Source organism: Coenobita brevimanus, chromosome 89, assembly GCF_032717465.1.
Source record: "Coenobita brevimanus isolate Jiangsu-jjx chromosome 89, ASM3271746v2, whole genome shotgun sequence".
In the NCBI taxonomy this organism is placed as follows: Eukaryota; Metazoa; Arthropoda; class Malacostraca; order Decapoda; family Coenobitidae; genus Coenobita; species Coenobita brevimanus.
The window spans coordinates 12,688,869-12,701,740 of NC_137042.1; the positions used below are offsets into that span (position 1 = coordinate 12,688,869).

General features: G+C 43.7%; 1 non-coding gene across 1 annotated transcript; it reads left to right on the forward strand.

Annotated features, from left to right (window-relative positions):
- The first annotated feature begins 1,892 nt into the window (after window positions 1–1,892).
- Window positions 1,893–2,011, forward strand: LOC145411513 (5S ribosomal RNA). The gene has a single exon (XR_013899440.1). It is a non-coding gene; the product is annotated as a 5S ribosomal RNA (ribosomal RNA).
- Window positions 2,012–12,872: the final 10,861 nt, after the last annotated feature.

Genomic DNA, 12,872 nt, shown 5'->3' on the forward strand with positions numbered 1-12,872 from the left:
CCCTCCCTTCCCTCTTCCCTCCCCCCTCTCCTGTCCCCTTCTTGGCTTTCCCTTCTCTTCCTCTCTTCGTTTCCTGTCTTTCTTCCTGCTACCATTCATGTCCCCTATTTTCCATTCTTTGTCTTTTCCTCTCCTCCTCTCCTCCCTTCCACCCTTTCCTATCCTCTCCCCTCTTTCCTTGCCTTCCCTCCCCAACCTTCTCCTCCCTTCCCCTCCCCACTCCTCCCCTCCCCCTCCCCTTCACCAGGTAATAATGTAGTTTTCTGTGTGTCAAAAATGCTCGGTAGGAAATTACGCTTTTGCTGGGGAGTAAAAATGGGCCGCTTCATTCGTCACCACAGAGCAAGGGGAGAAGAGGAGCAGGGGGAGGGGAAGGGAGGGGAAACGGAGGGAGAGAGGGGGGAAAGGGGAGGGGAGGGGAGAGAGGGTGAGGGAAAGAAGGAAGAAGGAGAAGGAGGGGAGAGAGGGTGAGGGAAAGAAGGAAGAAGGAGAAGGAGGGAAGGGGTGAATAAGGGGGAAGAGAAGAGAGAAGGGGGAGAACAAGAGGGATGGGGAGGGGGAAACGAGAGAGGAGGTAAAAGGGAGGGAAGGAAAGGAAGAGGGAAAGGGAGGGGGAGAGGAGAGAAGGGAGAGGAAGAGATGAGGTGAAGGGGAGAAGAAAAGGGAGGGAGGACGGGTAAAGAGAAAAGGGGAGAAGAGAAAGGAAGAAAGGGGGAGGGGGAGAAGAGGAAGAGGAAAGAAGGATGTACAGAGAGGAGAGAGGGGGAAGTGAAGGAAAAGGGAAATGAGGAAAAAGGATGAGAATGAGTGAAATGAAGATATATGGGGGCAAGGAAAGGGAGGAGAGGAGTGAGGGAAGGAAAGGAGGGGAAGGTGGAGAGAAAGGGACGATGGTGAGAAATATGGAGGGAAAGAGGCAGAAAAGGAAGGAAGAAAGAGGGTGAGAAGAGAGAGGGGGAAAGAGGAAGAGAAAAGAACAAATTAAAAGAGAGAGAGAGAGAGAGAGAGAGAGAGAGAGAGAGAGAGAGAGAGAGAGAGAGAGAGAGAGAGAGAGAGAGCGGGTAGGCAGAGAGAACTGGTGAACTGTTGGTGAGCATACAAGATTTTTCTATCATTTTCTTTCTTTCGTTTTTTTTTTTTTACTTAGCTTCCTTGACTCCCTCTTAGTTATTTTTTGCTGCTCTCTCTCTCTCTCTCTCTCTGTTGCTTATACGCCTGATAATTTTCTTAAAGGGCCAAGGAGTGAGGAAGTTAGCGGGAAAATATTTTAGATAGTTTTATAACTGATAGATACGAAAAAAAAAAAATAGATACACTGAGACAGAATGATAAATAAGTAAGCAGATTGATTTATTCATACATGGATGCATGGACGCATGCGTACGTACATACATACGTACATACAGCATACATACATGCAAACATATACATGGCTCGCTTGGTAAGCTGCTGTACTCAGGCAGTTGCAAGCGCTGGTTATAGAGCCTCTGTGGTACAGTGGTAGAGTGTGTGTGCGTTTCGTTCACGGGTGAACCAGGGTTCGCGCCCCGCCAGGGTAATAAACTTTGGGAGTGTTCACCCGGCCACTTACTGCATTGGCGGACACAAGGGGTGCTGTGGCTGAACCAGTGTCGCCTGCTATAAAGTATGCTTGCACCCAGTCGGCTTGCGCGGGCCGATTACACTTGGTTCACAGACTACACACACATCCAAAGCCACTCCAATACTACAATTACACTTACAAGCACTTCTCACCCTACATACAGCCTAAGCCATTTGGTAGAGACGTCCCGACTTCGATCGGGATAGGCCGGTCCTGCAGTGGATACTCAAATGGCTGATGATGATTATATATATATATATATATATATATATATATATATATTTTAGACTCCAACGGCCATACCACGTTGAGTACACCGCTTCCCATCCGATCAGCGAAGTTAAGCAACGTTGGGTCTGGTTAGTACTTGGATGGGTGACCGCCTGGGAACACCAGATGCTGTTGGCATCCCTACGTGTCAAGTGGGGTTGGTGGAGGATTAGTGCCCCTCCCTGTAAAACAATTAACTCTAAGCCCTTGGCCACCCCGTTTGGGATACATGGTGTCTGGCAATGAATATATACATATATGAGCATAATCATAGATGGATAGACTGATGGATGGATGGACTGAGAGACAGACTGACAGATATATATACACGATGTGAGAGAAGGGGAGAGAGAGAGAGTAATGAGGGAGACCGGAAGAGGAAATAATGCACCTTTTTCTCCAATTCTCTTTCACCATCTTTCATTTTCCCTTCTTTTTACAACTTTCCCTTCCCTGTAATTATCTGACTCTCTCTCTCTCTCTCTCTCTGCCCCTTCCCCCTCTTTCTTTCCTCCTTCCCCCTCCCTCACACTCTCATCCTCTCTCTTCCCCGTCCCTTCTTCACCCCTCCCCCTACTCTCCCCCTCCCCCTCCCCCTCCTCATTAGCTCCTCCCACTAGCACTCAAGACCAAGAAAACACTAACCCACTTCCTTTTCGTGGGGGAGGGGGGAAAAGAGGGGAGGGGAGGGGAGGGGAGGGGGAGGGGAACTGGAGGGGGTAGGAAAGAGAGGGGAAGGGGGACTAGAGGGAGTAGGAGATAGAGAGGGAAGGGGAGGGAAAGGAGGAGTTGGAGAGGAAAAGAAGGGGAATGGAATGAAAAGGGAAGGGGTGAGGAGTGAGGAGAGGGTAGGGGGAAGAGAGAAAGGGAGAAGGGGGTAAGAGGAGGAGGAGTGACAAAGGGGGAAGAGGAGGGAAAGCAGAGGAGGAGGAGGAGGAGGAGAGGGAAGAGGGGTAGGGAAGGGGGATGAAACGAAGGAAGAAATGAAGCAGAAAAGTAAAAGATGAGATGAAAAAGAAGGACAAATGGTGAGGGGAGGAGGTGGGAGGGGGAGAGGAGAGGAAAGGAAAGAGAAAGAAAGGAGGAAGAGGAAGCTGAGAAGGTAAAAAGGAAGAAGAGGCTGAGGGAAGGAGAGGCTGAAAGACGGAGTGGAAAAATACCAGGCTTCGTATCTCATAAACCAAAATAAAAACACAGCCACATAACCTTCATTTTTTCAACTCCAAATTTTTATCCAGCTCAGAATGGCTGATGACAGAACTAATAATGTGCTTATTTTGTTTACTGTATTTATTTTATTTCCTATTCCTATTATTACGCTTTTTTGCACTTGTCTTTTTACTCAGTTTTTTCGTTTTTCGACTGATGGTTGGACTAATAATAAGAATTTTTGGTTATCTTTCCTTTTTCCTTTTTTTTTTTTAAAAGATGTCATTATTCTCCATTTTAAACACTTTTCTTCAGGCTCTCTTCTCCCCCCCCCCATCCCATTACCACCGACTTTGAAGATGAAATGGTGCTCTCTCTCTCTCTCTCTCTCTCTCTCTCTCTCTCTTAGCCAAATGAAGATAATGAATTTGTCTTTTTCGCCACTCAGCGCATAACTTTGTCGAGACTGCCAATTTCTGTCCCCAGAAGAAGAAAAAAATTATATACTGAAAATCCTTTGAGAATTCAGCGGCGGCCAGTGAGGTATATAGTCTTTTCACTTTAACCTGACTTATGGAAAGGACGTAGAGCCACAATATTCTCTTTTCCTGACATCGACTCACGTGAAATAAGCTACAAATGGGGAAAAAAAAAAGTTTGGGCCAGGTTAGTGTTACAAGCCTATAGAAGTGAGTAAAAATAAGGGCAATAATCCTGATGAATAGATATATACGTGAGAATAATTTTCCTGGTCGAAGATTGATGTATGGACAAAAAGAAAATGCTGAAAGTGGATAATAATATGAATGAAATTACGATACCTTTTCTACCTTAACTTGGGGCTGATTTTCGTCCTTTTGCAGCTTATTTCAGGCGACAAAAGATGATGCTGCGGCTCAACATACTTTCCATGGCACTTCTTCGTGACTAGCACCATATTCTAGTGTTCATCTACTGCTACAGGCTAACATTCAAGAAGGAGAGAGAGCAATTTTAGGCCAAGTTAGCGTAAAACCGGGTATAATAATAATCTAAGCAATCCGTGGACGTAAACACACACACACACACACACACACACACACTATGAACCCTGCACTCCTATCTATGGCATTAAATGTATGACCTCAATTTACCCCGGAAGCTGCTCGATCATCTGTCTGTCTGTCTGTTCGCCTGTCTGTTCATTTATAGATCTGTCTTGCTGTCCTTTTTACTGTCTATTTAGCCATACGTCTTTCTGTCTCTCTGTCTATTTATCCCTCTGTATTCGCCTACTGTATAACTGTCTGTCTCTGTCTGTCTTTCATTTTCTGTTATTATTTACAATGTCTGTCTGCCTCTCTGTACGTCTGTCTGTCTGTCTTCTTGGTTGATTGGGAGGTTATTTGTACGTAGGCGTCTATCTGTCTATCTATTACCCGTATGTCTGTGTGTATGGTTTTCTACACGACATTTTTGTTACTAGCTGCCTGTCAGTCTATCAGTCTGTCTATTGATGAGTTACCTAACATCCAGTCAGTGTAAATGCCCGTCTAATTATTTTCCTTTCTCTCTCTCTCTTTCTCTCTCTCTCTCTCTCTCTCTACGCCCCCAGAGCCCCTCCAAGCTCGTAAAGTAGGATCTGTTTAGAGGCTGCCTGGCTTCCTGATCCTGCCTCGCCCTGCCTTACCCCCCACCTGCCTTACCCACCACCTGTCTCACCCACCACATGCCTTACCCACCACCTGCCTCACCGACCACCTGCCTCACCCACCACCTGTCTCACCCGTCACCTGCCTCACCCACTTCATTTCCCTGCCTGGAGAGAGAGAGAGAGAGAGAGAGAGAGAGAGAGAGAGAGAGAGAGAGAGAGAGAGAGACAGAGAGACAGAGAGACAGAGAGACAGAGACAGAGACAGAGACAGACAGACAGACAGACAGACAGAAGGATGGAAAGAAGAAAGGAAAAGGGGAGTACGGTTGGTCTCTTTCAAAGCATGAATTTATGAGAAGGAAAAGGAGTGAGGGAGAGAAAATAATAAAAAGGCTGAGAAAGGGGAAGACAAAGAGGGAGAGAGAAAGGAAGGAGGAAATGAATAAATGAAGGAATTAAAGAGAAAGAAAGAAAAAGGGAGGATGACAGACAAACACAAAGCAGGAGATAAAAAGAAAGAAGACAGCGAGAGAAGGAAGGAGGAAGGAAGGGGAGAAGGAAAAGGGGAGGAGAGAAAGATGTGAAGCGAGAGGGAAAGAAGGAGGGGGAGAAAGAGGATGAGGTGACAAGGAAAAGAGTGTTAATGGACGTAAGTGAGAAGAGGAAGAAGACTGGGGGGTAAAAGAAGAGGAGTGTGAAGAGGGAAATGAAGACTGATGATGATTTGAGAGGGAGAGAGAGAGAGAGAGAGAGAGAGAGAGAGAGAGAGAGAGAGAGAGAGAGAGAGAGAGAGAGAGAAAGGAAACAGGAAGGAAGGGATAAACGTCAAGGGAGACATAAAGCGGAGATAGAAGGGAGGGAGGGAGGGAGGAGAAGGAAGAAGGGAGAGAGGGAGGGAGAGATGGAGACAGGAAGAGATGGGGGAGGGCAAGGAGGAGGAGAAGGAAGTAGAAAATGGGAGGAAGAGAGGGAAGGGAGAGAGGGAAAGAGGAGGAGGGAAGGATAAAGAGAGTAGGAGAGCAAAGAAGAATGCAAAACGAAAGGAGGAAAATGAAGGAAAGAAGATAGAAAGGAACAGGGGGAGGGGAGAGGAAGAAGAGGAGGAGGGAGAGGGAGAAGGAAGGGGGGAGGTAGGAGAGGAAGAAAGAAGAAGAGAGAGAGTAAAGGAGGGAGGGAAGAGAAGGGCAAGAAAGAAGGAAAGAAAGGAGAAAAAGGAGGAAAATAAGAGATGATGGAATAATGAAGGCAAGGAAAACAGGAGGAAGACACCATGGAAAAGGGAGATGAGAAAAGAAGAGGAGGAGGGAGGAAGAGAGGGGAGGACCAGATGAAAGATGATGTTAGGAAGAGAGGAGGGCAAGGAGGGAGAGCAGGAGGGAGAGAGAAAAAGAAAGAGGGAGAGAGTAAAAGCAGGGGGAAGGAGAAGGAAAGGAATATGAGGAAGGATATATATATATATATATATATATATATATATATATATATATATATATATATATATATATATATATATATATAAGTGTTCATGGGTTTTATTCTGCCTATTCCCAAAACCTTTTATTCAAATCCCAGTGATATCCCGCACGACAAATGGCACTGTGGTGAGAAGGAGACAGATCCACACATCCCAAGTACTCACTGTAACGGGGAAGGTGATATGATGAGGCTAGGGTCTTCTACTGCCCTACACTACATCCAGACACCATTATCCCACACACGACACATACTAGCCTATCACAACACCGTATTTTCAATGTTGTGTCTGTAAATCCCAGGTTAAACACTATATAGAGGGAGGTGATAATGGTGAGGCTTGGGTCTACAAACCCACACCACAACCAAACACTAACATCCAACCTACCCTTGATTCCAAAGTCGCTCTCATTCGCCTCTTCGAGGTCGGGAAAGCTGTAATAATCTATTGTAGTTAACGACAGACGATTTCGTCCAGCTGAGAGTGAGTCACAGGAGTCTAAGTGTTAATTTGTGTAAGGGATAATATGTCAAACTATGGCCAGAGTTTCCGTGTCTGATGTGTCGCGAGAAATCTTTATATACCGGAACTCCATTATTCTCTCGGCATATAGGATGACTTAAATTTGAAACAGCAAACAGTTTATCCCCCGCAGCCCATGGATGACAGTCCATCATGGAACCAACGGCAGCATTACCCAATTAAGATAAGTTACCCTTAAAACTATACTGCTTCTTGTGCACCACAGAAAACTGAAAGACAGGGGTAGCTCCTGAACAACAACTACACCTTCACGGTTACAAATTGCCACAAGGTAGTCTGTGCCTGATACATTGCGCATTGTATTCCTGGTAATAATGCTGTTATTTCCCACTTGTACTATTACAGTGTAATTCAGTGTATCAGATGAATTAATTCATTTTGACGTATTATACAAGGTAGGCCCAGCCAGGCTAACTAACCCTGCGAAACACCAAGTCACCAAGTATGCTATTCAGTGTTAAATACATCCGATGCTCCTGTAGGGTGCTTATATTGACGAATGGACATTATTTTTGACTTAAAAGCTGGAAATGACCCTCCCTCCTTCAGTACGGTAACCTGGCAAGTTTATTTTTATATACTAAGTTATTGTCATAGCTGTCACATCGGTTCAGGAATTCAAGTGGCAGTATTGGTGGAAGGAAGCAGTAAATCTTAAAGGCTCTTTTACAGGATCTCAACACGCTACACAACAGCTTCGAAGCACGGTGCCGAAACACGCAATGAACAGTGTAGCAGAAACATGGATGGTGCTTCATTTCATCACGACTGCATACGATCACATTCCATTCATCTCCCAATACCATATTCCAGCAACACATATGCCCACTTAACTGTAAACAAGGCCTAAAAAAGAACCCATGTCCTTTTTGATCAGTAATGAAGAACCCCATATAGTATTCAGAATCCATGACCAAAAAAAAAAATAAATAAATAAATCCCCAAGTAGAGGCAGACATTACTACCCTACCAAAGTTTCCAATATGCCTTACCTGAGCACACCTGGCTAGCTCCTGAACTCAGCCTGTGCCGTACAGAATAACAATGGAAGGTTCCGTGCTGAGTCACTGGGTCAGGCGCTCGAAGCATGGAAAGTGAGACGAGGCAGTGGGAAGCAACATCGAAACAGTCTTGTATTCTTAAGTGATACAGACTCGTAGCACCTCTTCCTTGGTGATTTATTTTACTTTTCACACCTTAAGCCCTTCAGTCCGATGACGAATTCCTTATTTGGTTCTTGCTACCTCCAGACAATTTTATTTCTGCCTCAGTGCGATATCTCTACGTCGAGGATTCGGTGGTGGCAGTATGCAACCACTCCAGTTAGGAAAGAGTCTCCCGAACTTAGTAAAAACCGTCTGATGGTAGCAAAAATAAACTGAAAAAAGTGTGAGATTTTCCTCAGCCAAATAGAATCGCCAAGATGTACAAATTAAAAAATAAGAAAATCATCTGGAAAGGATTATCGGACAATTTTTTTAGCTTCTTTAGTATGACAGGCCTTTCCTCAACCCCTCCAGTCCAGTGACGTATTTTATATTTCAGTTCTTACCATTTTCAGACAATTTTTTAGTTACCCATATTTTCCAAACTAGAGGGGTCTGATACAGCCTCCATCAACCCCTACGTTGCTGGGGTATACTCTCTTAAGCTGAGTAAAATCGTACGATAAAAAAAAAAAAAATCTGTCCTCTGGCTGGACGGACTATTCACTTCGCTCTTTTTTTTTTTTTTTTTAAATTTACTCTTGCTACCTTCAGACGATTTTATTCACCTGAGGGGTGACCATTTCGAACTGGAGGGGGAGAAGAGGTTGGATACGCCCTTCATTAACCTCTTCACCACGAGGGGGGCTTTCCCAGGAGAATAAAATTGTATGAAGGCAGCAAGAATGAAGTAAAAAGGAGAGAGAGAGAGAGAGAGAGAGAGAGAGAGAGAGAGAGAGAGAGAGAGAGAGAGAAGGTATTTTAGGATGTAAAATGAACTACGTGTGTGACTGATATGTTTTAATACCTCTGGGAGAAAATATAATATACAATATAATGACTATGATATGACAAGGATAGAAGCTACATAGCGTTCTACTATACACAACTCCATACCAGGATAACAATATACAGCACACACACACACACACACACACACACACACACACACACACACACACACACACACAGGAACAAACCACAAATAAGGAAGCTTCTATGGAAAAAAAAAAAGAGGGAAACACTACGAACCTTGAAAGCACACTGGGATATGACAGGGAAAAAAAATAATAAAAATGGACACTAGAAAAGAGGACACAAAATGTAGAGGTTAGGAAGGCCAAAAACGCACATAAAACACACTACTGCCCTCTTGAACACACTAATACACCTAAAAACACACAAGGAGAAAGGGAACACACTCGAGGAGGTCCAGAAGAACACAGAGACATAAAAGAAACACAAGAAAGCCCATAAGAAACACAGTAATACACAACGGAGCACATTAAGTAACAGGCACAGTCTATGAAGTCAAGGAACATAGGAGGGAAGGGGAAAGAAAGTATTATATTCAAACATTTCAATTCAAAGCAAAGAGAAATCGTTGTCGGGATTTTTTGGGATCTGGTGCTTTACAATACTCATTTCACTCTAACTTGGCCCAGATTTTCGTTCTTTTGCAGCTTGTTTCGCGTAGCTCAGGGGTAGAAACTGAAAGTACTTCGGCTCTATATCCTCTCCATAGTATATCTTCAAGAGGAGCATCATTCCAGGCCAACTTAGTGTAATAAAGAGTATACAGTAGAGTGCACAAATAAGATCTTCGTTCTCAATAAGACTGGCTACCTTGCGTTGGATTAGAGGAGAAAAACTATGGTTCTCTCTCTCTCTCTCTCTCTCTCTCTCTCTCTCTCTCTCTCTCCCACACACACACACACACACACACACACACACACACACACACACACACACACACACACACACACACACACACAATCAACACAACACTCCGACTTTCTTAAGCACCTCCTTCACTACACATCCTTTTCTGGTTCGTACCCCACCAGCATGAGAGAAAGAGTACATTCGGGCTGTCACTCTCACGCTTAGGGGAAGGTTCATTTCTGCAGTGGATGGTATACGCACTGACACATATAATTTAGTGAAGCCATTTATAAGTATGCGTGTTTTCTTTCTCACTTTCGCATCGCTTTTCTGTCTCACGAATGCATTTTTCTATCTCACGGATGCATTGTCTATCCCACTTCCTCATGCCCCTTTCAATGTGGTAAGCAGTCTAGTCACGTCCAATGATCACAAGATTTTTCCCATAAGGCCGAGACAGTAAGTAAGAGCCTGCATACACTCACACACCATCAGTTTAATTTTTTTGCATAATACACTAAATTACACACTACACCTCAGGACACAGGAATAAATTAAAGAGGAACACACTACCTCTATACACAATACTTAATCAACACTAACTTGCATACTAACCAAGGAATACATACTGACAGAGGAGGGACACACTAGAACACAACACACGAAATACATATGGAGACTCTACAGCACATGATATGGATGTTGGTGTGCACTTTGGGGAAAAAAATTTGCCTAGTATTTCACCTTTCCTGCTTCTCACTCTCCTCTTCTGGCTAATATTCCTCTCTTCTTACTTTCCTTTGTTGGCTAATATTCCTCTCTTTTCATTTCCCTCTGCTGGCTAATATTCCTAAGCTGAGAGGGGCTTGGTACATTCCCCTGTCCATAGATGATTCTCTATGATATGATGCGTCTGGGAGGAAAGTGACGGACATGCCCTTAGTATGAAGCAGACGCAGTGGAATACTAGGCGAATTTTTGTCCTTTACTTTACACACAGCGTATAAGAAGTTAGGATTGTATAGAGATAAATGAGAGACACATTAGAAGTTAAGAGAAGATGAAGATAGAAGGAGAAACACATTATATGAAGATAAAGAAGAGAAATATAGAAGATAAAGATCATAGGAAGATAAAGAAGGAAATACATAAGATAAAGATCATTTGAAGTTAAAGAAGGAGAAATGTGTAAGACAGGGTGATAGGATGATAAAAAGAAGACACTAGGACAAAGAACACATTACAGTACAAGACACTACATATCTAAGATCGAAACAGACGAAACATATCATAATACGAGTAAGTCCCATATTCTCACCTGTTAAGAAATCTCCTTAATACCTCTTCCTAAGCGATTTGTTTTGCTTATTCCTCCTTACTCTCATCTTCTGTGTCATTTAAACCATTCAGATACCACACACTCTGCATAAATATCATACAAATTGATAATACCCAGCCTTATCCAAAAACAAATCACGAAGGAAAAGGTGTTAGGGAGCTACATTACCCAACTAGATTATAGGCCTAAGACACAGGACAATCTACACCTTGATACACTCTAGGATACAGAGACACCATCCTAGAACACTCATAGATACATACTAGGGCCTTGGAAGATTCTGGGTGATAAATACTAGAAAGATGGACTCGAGATGCGATAGCTCAGAATCTACCCTCTAAGATTTTTTTAAACTCTTCAATCCAATGACTCTTATTCTTTCCTTTTTTTTTCATTCCCGTTATCTCCTGACGATTTTCTTCAGTTTAAGATTTTGTGAACTGGATTGATTAGATACGGCCTTCACTGACGCGTTCACTAAGAAGGGGCTCCACTAAGCTGAATAAAATCGTCTGGAATATCAAGAGTAGTATTAGTAGTAGTAGTAGTAGTAGTAGTTGTAATAGTAGCAGTAGCAATAGTAGTAACTGTAACAGCAGCAGCAGTAGTAGTAGTAGTAGTAGTGGTGTGGTAGTGGTGGTAGTAGTAGTAGCAACCCTAGGCTCATCAGAATGTGAACCCGGTGAACTGCAGGCTGAAGCTGCCCTTCTTCCGCAGGCCACTATCCTCCTTCCAGGAGATAGGGAGGAAACTGAGGGACTTAAATACAACTAGGCAGGTCCACCACGCCAGAGTCACAGCCGAGCCACCACATGAAGGCGTCCCTCTCCAGCACCGAGATAAAGTACAAAAACGCGCCATCGAATTGAAGGGGTTTTGTGCACACTAGGATATTTATGTCACTCCAGGCGTTCCAAATTCACTCTGGCTCTAATGTAGGTACACTGAAGAGACACATACTTGGTAGGTGAGGGACACACTAGAACAACCCTACACTCTGCTACTATAAATGCACACTAGGATACATATGGTCACTCTAGGCTTTCAGAATTCACTCTAACTCTCACGTAGGTACACTCTGGAGATACACACTAGGAAGGTTGAGGACACGCTAAATTACAGCACTACTAAGGTGCACACTAGGATACATATGGTCACACTAGGCGATCAGAATTCACTCTAACTCTCACGTAGGTACACTCTGGCGATACATACTAGGAAGGTGAAGGCTACACCCATCACAATACACCCTACAGCTCTACCGGTGCTCAACACTGGGATACAAAAGGACGTTCAGTAACACATCTGGCTCTTGTGTTCTCGTCAGCTAAGGAGCCTGGTAACTCCTCCTTCATTATTGCTTAGTTATGGAAATGCTCCAATGACTCCTCTTAAAATATCACTTAAATAAGGAAATTTTCTTATACCTCATCTTTTAATATTGCTTTTCCATATCACACGTCAGAGGAGCCGGGGGGGGAGGGGACACAACAACAACAACAACATCAACTACATCCACATTGCACCTAGTTATTCTCCTGTGTGTTATTTAACCCTCTGTAAAATATACGCAGCTTTTAACAATAACATAAAAAGTAAAACCAGCGCTCTTTTCGCTGGGACTGCTTTAGTAATCCATTTTAGCTGACACCAAAAACTTGAGGGAGTCAGTACCGTCACCATTAACTCTCACAGTACCTCTCTGTTCTGGTCCGCAAGACGTTTCGGGGTACTACTTGTCCTTGTAACTCTCACGTTCGGGAGAGCTTTGGTAACCTATTCCAGCTGACACCAGACGATTTGGTTCAGGTAAGAGTGAGTCACAGCAGCCTGAGAATATTTACGTGACACTTGAGATTAATAACGTGACACATACAAGAATATACTAGTCACGAAGAAGTGCTAGGGAGCCTCCAAAGCCGATGAGAACACAGCCATTTTCATCAACACACAAACACACTCTAGGAAACTGGGAGATACAACTAGGTGGA